Source organism: Botryllus schlosseri, chromosome 14 (assembly GCF_051294905.1).
Source record: "Botryllus schlosseri isolate E-star chromosome 14, Bs_hap1, whole genome shotgun sequence".
Lineage (NCBI taxonomy): Eukaryota > Metazoa > Chordata > Ascidiacea > Stolidobranchia > Styelidae > Botryllus > Botryllus schlosseri.
The window spans coordinates 7,960,451-7,971,554 of record NC_137249.1 but is presented as its reverse complement, the minus strand read 5'-3'; the positions used below and the strand labels follow the sequence as shown (position 1 = coordinate 7,971,554).

The 11,104-nt window shown below is 40.2% G+C and overlaps 1 protein-coding gene across 1 annotated transcript in view; it reads left to right on the top strand.

Moving 5' to 3' along the window:
- LOC145455115 (uncharacterized) overlaps positions 1–11,104 on the top strand; it is a 99,028-nt gene that overhangs the window by 18,198 nt on the left and 69,726 nt on the right. The gene's annotated exons all lie outside the window — the stretch shown is intronic.

Here is an 11,104-nt window from a genome sequence, read left to right as displayed (position 1 = left end):
ATCATTAAAACGGTCGTCTGAGATGAAATTTCCTACTGTGCAACCTCGTTTTAGTTGTCAATAGCATGCAAATGCAAACATATTAGGCCTACTGCTTAGAATTGTTTTGTTGGGGTTTGCGGAAAAGTTAAATGTGGATAGCAACGTCAAACAGGGGACTTCGAAATGTTTGCAAAACATTTTGGATTCGGAGTTATCAGTCTCCGTTTGAAATATATTTTTTTCCTAATCTGTCCCAATGGAGGGATTAGAGACCCGTGGCGAAATCCATTTTCTCCTGTGATTATAACCCAGGGTTGCAATGACTCGAGTCATGACTCGACTCGAGTCAGACTCGAGTCACGATTTTCAGATGACTCGACTCGAGTCATTTTCTCAAAATACGGAAATGACTCGACTCGAGTAAATCTGTGTATTGACTCGACTTGGACTCGAGTCATTGCGCATGACTCGAAGCAAGTCATTGACTCGAGATTCAGACGGCCAAGACCGACATTACATTGTAATTTCGAAGCCAACACACTATTGGGATTTCGTTTGTTGGACTGGTGCTAGAAAATGCGACCAGAAACTGCTAAAAGTGAGGAAAATTGATATATTATAAATGCGAACCATTCAATATCACCAAACAGAGTTAAAAAAGTGAGTTTAGAAAGACTTTAACTGGAAACTGAGCAGTCAACACAATGACTTGGACTCGGACTCGAGTCATAATACCATGACTCGGACTCGATCCTCTGTTCACTGACTTGGACTCGGACTTGACTCGGTGGGAATTGAAAATGACTCGACTTGACTCGAGTCAAAAATATAAAAGTGAGATTGACTTGTGACTCGGAGCCTTGTGACTTGGTTACAACCCTGTTATAACCACTAAATAACTTCAAGGTGAGATGCTAGATAGAAATGACTAGGCTGCACGTGATATGTTCATTATAAACCAGTGTTGGGATGACTCGAGTCACCTTTTTCGTATGACTTGACTTGACTCGAGTCACTTTGCTAAAATGACTTGACTCGGCGTATCAGAAATGTGGATTGACTCGTGACTCGGAGGAAAATTCACGAGTCAATTTCAAGTAATCAAGTAAAAATCACCTTGTCTTGAATATATTCGGATTGTTCGCCAAACACTTGTGTAACCCATGAGAGAGACGAATCATTCAATGATCGTGCGTTTTACTGATCCTCAAATATTCTCTCACAAATATATGGACCACAAACGAAGTGATCGAAGCTACAGCTTACGTTGTCGTAAACTAGTAATAAAGTAATTTAATAGCAAAATATCTATTTCTGTTCTCTGTTCTTACCTTAACCGAACCTCTTGTTTTATTGAAATTGTAATCGAATATAGTTTATTTAGGCTACTCCTCAGCCACTGGCGCAGATTCGAATTGTATCATACCAATATTATGTATAAATGGGTGATATATTGCATCTAATCAATTCGTTTCTCGATTCTTTATCTTGACTGGTAACTATAAAATGAGGCTATGCAATTACTTACGTAGTTTAACAGTTCTATGCGGGCGATACAGCCCCTTATTGTATTTGTATATTTAACTCTATATTCGTTGATCGGTTCAGAATCAATGACCAATCAATCTGTTATTCAGACACCTAGCAAAATGCAAAGCCGTAATCATGCTTCATACTTCGAAAAGGCGACTTGACTTGAATTTTGACTTGACTCGTGACTTGACTTGACTTGACTCGACTTGACTCGAGTCACCTCCAAAAATCGAGTGACTTGACTTGACTCGAGTCAAAATGTGCGATGACTCGAAATGACTCGTGACTCGAAGGTAGTGACTTGATCCCAACACTGTTAAAAACTCACACCAAAAGCAGTCGGCGGAAGCGGTTCGCGTTAATATCACATTCGCCACCACCTATCTTTGTGGAAATGAATTTTCGGCACTTGTTCATACCAAATCGAAGACGCGTGTTTCCAAGAAAATGAATAGCCTACTGCTGTAAAATTCGCTTCGAAATAAGTTTGCCCAATTTCTACATATTGTGTGGTGTTATTTTCAAGAAAAGTCATTTTGTGGTTGTTTATCCCTAGCCAACTATAGATAGCGTATTTGCACAAGACAGATGACGTTGGCACGATAATTGAGCAAGTTTTGAACGAAAACGGGGGGGGGTCCGTGACGATCCAAAAGGGGTTCCAAAAAGGTTGACAACCACTAGTCTGGCGGGTCTTTCGGGAGATGAGCCAAAAAGACGACCTTTGAAAAGTGTCCTCTTTTCAGATTCCCAAAATATGGTAACCCTGCTATATGTCGATCGCACTCCCGAGAGGTCTTTTTGGTAGATAGCGGGAACGTTTCGACTGACCGAAAAGCAGTTCTCATCGTAGTTCAATCAAATTATATATACTTCGTTATTGAAAGTTCTGGTGGCAGGCAAGCTCGAAGGGATCCCCAATATTTACCTAAATACACCGAACTGATAGAATATGCAGTATTTTATGAGATACAGGAAATTTTCTTCGCGCGGTTTAATTATGATGCGGTTTTGAGCTCAGGGCCACCTCTGTCCCCCAAAGAAAAAAATAGCCTACGCATAATTTATAAAAATGGGAATTTCGGCGCCAGCCAATAGGCCTACCGTGCCGCAACACACCAAGACTAAGACATGATGTTTCGGCCAACATTTGACTCGCCGCGAGATGTGCTGTCAAAATGATCGGTGGCGAGGAAACCTGGCCGAAAATGACCACTGCATCATGTTGGGCTGAACCTTCAACAATCGACATATATATGTCCAATTTATCCATTGTCCAGGCGCCTAAACGGATAGTCAACTCATGTCGCTGAAATCTGATACCCGCTATACAAATGCCTCCCACTGATGAAAATGATACGACCGTCGAAGAAATGTCAATTTCTAATCATTTGCATTTCATGAAAGAAGTTTTCTTTTAGTTTAGTCTTGTAGGTATGGATGATTCCAGTAACATCATCATTTATATTGAATTTTTCATCAAATGGAAAGGAAAGGATGTAGTTTATTCCGGTCATTAAGGTTTTTGCGGCATATACACCGACTCATGATACACATACACACGATCTGCGCATATTCATATCATAAGTGGATGATGTCAGAGGTGGTCAGTAACGAAGTACTTCTACTTTTTCGAAGTACTCAAGTATTTATCCTCTACTTCTGGTACTTACTCAAGTAGATCTGATTTTCGCTACTTCTACTTCGTAATCTTTTGTGATCTACTTACTTACTTTTCGCTATTTTCAGTTTGTCAAGTAGAAGTAGTTCAATCTTTCAATCAGGAAGATATCCTGAGGAATTTCGGGGCTGTTTTCGCGGAGTATCAACATTTAATTGTCATAAAAATTGAGTAAAGCTCAGAATTTTTGTCGCTCTTCGCGCGCAGTGGATACGGAGTTACCAGTACGATTTCATGGAAGTATCCATGAATATAATTTAGGTAGCGGTTTGGCGTGGTCCCGTTCACACAGGGATATCTAGAATTTGATATCTAGATATCCCTGCGTTCACACCACATTGTCCTCCTTCGCCCTTTTGAAATAATCCATCACAGTATATATGGATCCTTGAAACGTTTGAAACTGATGTTTCACAATCTAGCATTTACTTGTCATAACGTAATCTAGCATGTCCGTGGCGCGTCCTAACCTGGCAAAGTGGACTCTGACATTTTTTGTTAGTTTTAGATCTGTTTTAGCATAGCACCTTTGAAACTTTCTGGACTAAAGGCATGAAAAACGTGTTCCGCCTTTAGAAGTAGTATTTATGTTTCATTTTCAATTCCAAGTATCATATACTTTGAGTTCCAATTAATATCAGTTCTTTTGTCTGGATAACATACATGTTGAAGTATAAAAGCAAGTGTTGTAATGCCTTTAATTTCCGGAAATAAAGCTACACAATATCGCATTTTTACGGTCCCCAATATTTCTTATTAACGTTTACACCGTATCCTATACAACTTCTCCGTATTGCTCTTCGACTAAACTACGGACCTTATAATATGGGAGATGGCGCCATACCATGCTATTCTCTAAAACGTGCTGTTCGAGAAAACAGAGGATAACTATCGCATTTCCATGTCAATCCTTCATTTTCTTCTCATGATGAGGACGAATGCTTATGCTATCGAAAATTGGATACCTCCTGGTATGCATCAATATGAATCAAGCTCGTCACCTTTCGCGTAGCTCAATTTGCACCCTTTTACAATCCATGTGAACGAATTAGGATCGTTTTCACAACTACTTACTTACTTGAGTACTTTTAAAGTCAGTCAATTATACTTCTACTTCAAGTAGTTTTAGGGTGCTTATGGAAGAAGTACTTCTACTCGTACTTGAGTAGATTTTTTTCGTCGCTACTTCTACTTGAGTAGCTTTCTTGACTACTTTGACCACCTCTGGATGATGTGCATGTGCATATGCCGCCGGACAAGGAAGGTACACATACAGCCTTTGACGTAGGGTTCTGGTTTAAATCATTTTGCCCTTGATTAAAATCGATTTTAATCAATTAAATAATTCAAATCATGATCTTTTTGATTTTTTTACTCATAATAACAGCAACACCAACAAAAGAAAATGGGATGAATGACGACCATGTCAATCAAGGTGATGAAGAATAACGCTTGCACTTTAATAATGTGGGGCAGTGAATTATCATCCAGATAGATGAAAACGTCCAACCTATGTGGTAATGATAGCTGGAAACCTATGTGATAATGATGGGTCGCGCGAATCATTACTGATCGGTTCTAGTAGCGAGAGAGAGAGAGAGAGAGAGTCTTTATTTTCATCCAACCGAAATACACAACAATTGGCAGTGATGGCGGTACAGAAAATATGCGTGCACAGTATTCGGTATTAGATAGGAATGATCGATAAGACCGTGAAGGTCATCTAGTCTGATCACACCAGCATCAAACAGGTACACTTGACTCTGAACAGCCTGGCTGTAAAAAAATGTTTAGCCTAGTTAAGAAAGGCAAATAGAAGAAAAATTAAACGATGGTAGCAAATGACCAATGAAGCAATGTCTGGGCGAGGTAGGGCAACAGTGTTAGTGTAACGACAAGAGGTGATCAAGTAGGGCTTTTTTGAATCTATTATAAGGCAAATCACGGATATGTGGTGATAATGCATTCCAAATGATAGGTCCGGAGTAGTCGATAGATCTCTTAGTTAGCGAGGAAACATGTTGAGTCAAATCGGGACCATCCATACTAGTTGTATTCATCTTGATCGATGGAGTGGTTTCTGCCAGAAAACTGGATCAGAGATAAGGGATTTTTTCAAATTCGATAGAGACTCCCCCAGGGATATATAGAACTCCGGGATGGCTGACTTCTTTTTGGCCTATACATAAGTAGGGCTATATATCAAGCTGCAATCTACCTCGAAATCTTCACTTTTTTCGCAAGTTAGCGATGTAGGTGTTTATACAATCAGGTTCCTTCACCTTTTGCCGCCTTGCTGGTGAGTAAGCAAGACATTCTAGAAAGCATGGGTCTTCGCATACCTCATTCTTTATGCTATATAGACAAATAAGCAAACTCTTACAACGTTTAATATCCTTATATATCAATCAGTAAATAAATCATGAATACAGTTGATCCAGAGGTAATACATAGAAAGGTGGATAACGAAGAAAATCAGCATTTCCTAAACGTTTAATACATTGTTTTCCAAACTTTTTCAGTGCGGATGATATTTTTGAAAAGTATTTGGGAGAAGTAATCAGGGAGGAGTAAATATATGATGACCGAGACTTTTTGAATTGTACGGGCTCTTTCGAATACTACAACACGCCAAATATTTCTCCACTTTTGCATCAATAGACATTCCTGAGCTTTATCGTCATTGGGTGTGCAGTACATCCCGAATCAAGCTTCTGAATGGTTCGATACTAATTCACAAGTATTGGAAATTATGTGTAATGGTGGTGCGTCCGGCTTCTCGATCGATAGGTCGTAGGTTCGATTCCTAGTCGGGTCATACAAAAGACTCGAAAACTGGTATCCGCGGCTATCCTGCAAGGCACTCAGCATTCCCGGATAGCATGGAGAAGAAAAAGAAATGGGTGCAGACTAGGTGACCTTACGGTCGTATAGCATCTCGATGGTGCAGGCGAAAAAGAACATCATCTCTATCGCTCTTGAAGATTTTCGGATATGATGATAGCTGATTCAATGGACTGAATAGATATTAAAAGTGTCGCTGCTGAGACACAAGACACAAATTTCCAGATGGTAACGCGAGTATAGTATAGCAGGATATCCACTGATGATGTGCTGTACAGGATGGAACATCGCATTTCGTTTCAGGAATCTGCAACAAAAATTAATAAATTTAGAGATACAAATCAACCATAAGCCCAATCATTAAGAATAGCTTGATGTCGGGATTCAACCCAGTGGTTCTCAACTGACAAATATGTTATATTTTTCCAATTATAAATGCATGAAGCTGGACACTTGTCCATTAGAGAATGGAACATCAAATTTCAGATTGAATCGGATTGTTCAGCATGGTGTTGTAATATAGAGCTCATAGTCTACTTTGGTCTTGACGTACGTCACAATGCTGCAAGTTCACGGAACGAAATATCCTACCCCTCTTTTAGCAACAGTTATATGGGAAAGCTATGAGGCTATTACAAAAAAAATATTTAAATTTGGACAGTACGATTTAGCAATCTTTAGCAGAGGAATAGAGGGACTAGATAACTGATAAGCTGCTGGTATTTATTTCAAAAGCAATCAAACAGTCAAACTGAAGTTGGTGGCAGAAACCTTGCAGAAACTTCATTAGCACCACATATAATATCAAAATACATTAAATGTTGTTTCCAATATTTGGTTTTTATTTGCCTACATTAGTCCTATATGCAATTTAAGTTGCAAGGTGTGCAAGATCAAATAGGTCGAGAAGTGCCAACCGCTGATTTAACTGCCATAATATTCCAGCTATTGAGTATAATATCAACAAAATGCACAGTTGATAAAATGACAGGATGATCTTTACTGTAGCATAGTACCTCAAGCCATAAGCAGTTGATTCGCTCAATACACATACAACAATATATTTAGATGGATTTCAATCCTTCATCTGATATATAGCTCACCAAAATCAGACAAACTTACCCATGCATGCCGAGGAGAGGTCCTGGCTGTGTTGCAAGGATTTGACAAAACCTTTCAAACTTTGATGTAGTTTCCAGAGTTTTTCCCAATTTTCCCAATTGCCACATCCTGACGATACAGTTAACTTATCCATCATAAGGGAGTGGCCGACATCAAGTCGATTGATGTGATGAATAGTCCTGTTTTGTATCTTCAAAAGTTTCAGTGGCCAGCAAATGCTATATTTTGTGTCCGTCATTCTTTACATTTCACTGCAACGGAGGTTTCTTTCCAGTATAGTAGCTAGTGGCATTTGATTGCCAGACATGAACAAACATATTTATATGTCACTAGTAGCCTATCGGCACCGTATCTGTAAAAACAGATTGAATTTAAATGGTGCCTGAACTGTTATACGATTATGTAAACTTCCAAATACCATGTATTGTATTCTAACACTACCATGCTCCTAGGGTTTATATTTCACGTAAAAGTCTAAAAACCATCCTGACTGTCTGACTGAAATGCAACTTGCATACCGGTACTAAGAGGCTGCAATTTTCGGTCATTTCAAGCTATACAACTATATAACTGTCTTATGGCAAACCATGGGTATAGGTATAGAATCGTTACGCTCGTTCGATACTCCTTCCTTTCCTAGGTTTTGCATCATGTTAACTACAAATAAGAGCGCAGCATGGACAAACTCTAATCATCGATTAACCTATTACATAAAATCCTAACAGACGAAGTCACTCTAAACTGGCGGCAGTCACTGTACTGTACTGTACAGCCTAGGGCTTCAAGGCTTATTATGCAGTTCTATAGCATCAGATCAGTCATTAATGCATAACGTAATCAATATTAGAATCATCCAGAAATGTAATTCTCAACATTCTGCTACATCCTGATATACACTAACGGTTATCAATGTAGCAAAACATACTCGATAAGCAGAGATATTCCGAATACCAGCGATATATCGGACGGTACACAGACATACCGGTAGCGCCGTTCATAACCTGCAGCTAAAGCTACATACCGACAATACTGCTAAAATTATTAGCTACCTGAACATCACATGTGTCCTCTAGCTTTATAAACAATTAAAAATATTGATATCATACGCATCTACCAGCAATCACAAACCAGAAAGGTAATTACAAGTCTTCAAGTTACGCACAGACAAAGCGCTGTCAACAATCCTATCTGAAGTGAGTGCGCGAAAATGACCCTACTTGTGTATGACCGTGATGACGCAATCGACGGAGTCAGCCATCCCGGAGTTCTATATATCCCTGGACTCCCCATTGCGCTTCGCTTGCTGTATCCCAGCAGTGCCTTGGAAATAGCAGCAGCATGTTCCAGACAACTAACCAGTATTCAATAGCAAAACGCTAACATATTGTTTGACTATCGCTCTTTGTTCTTTTCCCATCTGTCTGTCAAATAGCTGAACTATACCGGTGCCGGTGACGAGATGTTATCTCCGGTTTATATAAAATGCACATGATTGTCCGATAATAATACCCACATTCACGCATCTCGTCCGAAAATTTGAAAAAACCAAAAAAATCAATAAAATCAAAATGGTAAAATTAAAATCAAAAATCAACGATAAAAACCTGATTTAAATCACACTGATTTAAATCAGCCTGATTTAAACCAGAACCCTACTTTGACGGCTTTCTAAGTCTTGCACCACTCTTCCACGATATCCCAGTAATGCATCATCGCCAAGCAGGAAAGTCATGGATACCAGTATTACTAATCAAGTCGTTGGTCTGACCCGGCCGGGGATTGAACCCACGACCTACCGATCAAGAAGCCGGACGCTTCACCATTACGCTATCTTGTCACATCACACGAAATACATCACACGATTGCGATATAATGAAAAGATAGGAGGGTGTCGAAACGACTTGGAGCAGTCTGTCAATCAGACACCCACCTTGGCCTTCAGCATGCGCGCTGGATAAAAGAAAGGATAACATAAAACTAAAATAAGCGACAAAAATGAATGCTGCATGTGTTGCTACGCGAGGACGCATCTCGCCGGCTATCCGTCAGTCGTCGAGCATGTCCGCATTCAAGTCGAAATACAAGCAATTTCTTCTAAATCAATACTAGCCAGTCTTCAGGATTACCGGACCACGACCTAACATCGACCTCGCCCTCCGCCACATGCCACCCCATTTTGTCGCTTGCATCTTATATTCTCTGCATTACTTTTCATTCAGTGTGCATGCCTCTTATTTACTTCGCCTAGGCTAAGGTGGGTGTCTGATCTTAATGGCTACTCCAAGTTGTTTCGACACCCTCCTATCTTTTCATTGTATCGCAGTCTTGTGATGTTTTGAAACGATGAAAATATTAATAAATCTGACTGACTGACTGACTGACGATATATCAGATTGTGGTCCGATAATCTTGAGGGCAGACTAATATTGATTCAGTATAAATTGCTTGTATTCCGATTTGAATTGTGGACATAGGACATGCTCGACGACTGTCGGATAGCCGGCGGGATACTGTTCCACACTACCGGTCCGGCGCAGGCTAGCACTGCGTTTTTTTTTATAGTAGTCCGTCCTGATTCCTCGAGGACGCGCGACCGGCGACCACGCGTGTATCGTAGTTGTGCGCTTTTGATTCCGAGGTGAAGTAGTAGGAAATGTGTAAAACTGTTCCCGCAATGGAACTGATACATAAACTTGGCAATTTCTAGCTTCCCTGTGTCTTCTATATGTTTAGAGTTTAAAACACCAAATCTTTTTAGTAGCGGTTTATCAGTTGTAGATCCAGGCCTACTTGGAGCCTTGGCAATGATACGGAGAATCCAATGTTGTAGTTTTTGGAATGGGTCAATCGTATCGTGCATGCAGCACCCCAGCAAATTCCGTATTGTAACTTGGATTGGAGTAAAGAGTTGAAGAGTAGACCTATCAATAGAACCCGAATCGGCAGGGAGAGACCAATGACCAATTGACCATAGACGGCGGAACAGGCCATACTTTTGCTAATTCAGGTTTTAGCGATTGCACGTGACGACGTGACTCTTCCATGACATGTTCGAATCGAGTAAAACACCAAGGTATTTGGCGGAGAGATTATAGACATCTTGGCAATGAACGGCGATAGGCAGGAAATGAGCAATTTTCGAATACAATTGCAATACACGGGCCGGAGAACAGACATATAGGTCGGTAGTTGCTGGTGACATTATAATTAGATCCCCAGCTTTGTACACTAGAACCACTCTGGCAGTGACTTTGCTTTAGCCCTAATCTGACGTTAGCGTTGCATGAGTTGAGTACACAATTGCACATATAGCGATAGCCTGCAGGCCCTACACAATTAGCCTACACATGAACAAATTTAGCATAGGCCTACTCGACATTTGCTGTCTTTTAGGAGTAGTTGATGAAGTAATAAAACCTCAGCATCTCTTAGAGATGTGCTGGATAATAGCCCAAGCATCTTTCAATCCACACGAAATTACTTCGCGGGCCGGATGAATGGTCCGGCGGCCCGTATGTTTGACACCCCGAGTGTAGTTATAGCTGCGGTTATTTTCGTGTAATCTGACTCCAGAAGATTGTTTCGTATTTCGCTTCAGATTTTTCCTTTCGACTACCGACCGGACATCACGTCCACGTATAGCCTATGCAGATGTGGTCAATATCGAAGTATTTCTACTTTTTCGAAGTACTCAAGTAGTTTTCCTCTACTTCTGGTACTTACTCAAGTAGATATGATTTTCGCTACTTCTACTTCGTAATATTTTGTGATCTACTTACTTACTTTTCGCTATTTTCAGTTTGTCAAGTAGAAGTAGTTCAATCCCCCAATAAGAAAGATAGCCTGAGGAATTTCGGGTCTGTTTCACGGAGTACCAACATCTAATTTTCATAAAGGTCAAGTAAAGCCCAGGACTTTCGTTGCGCTTCGTGCACAGTATAG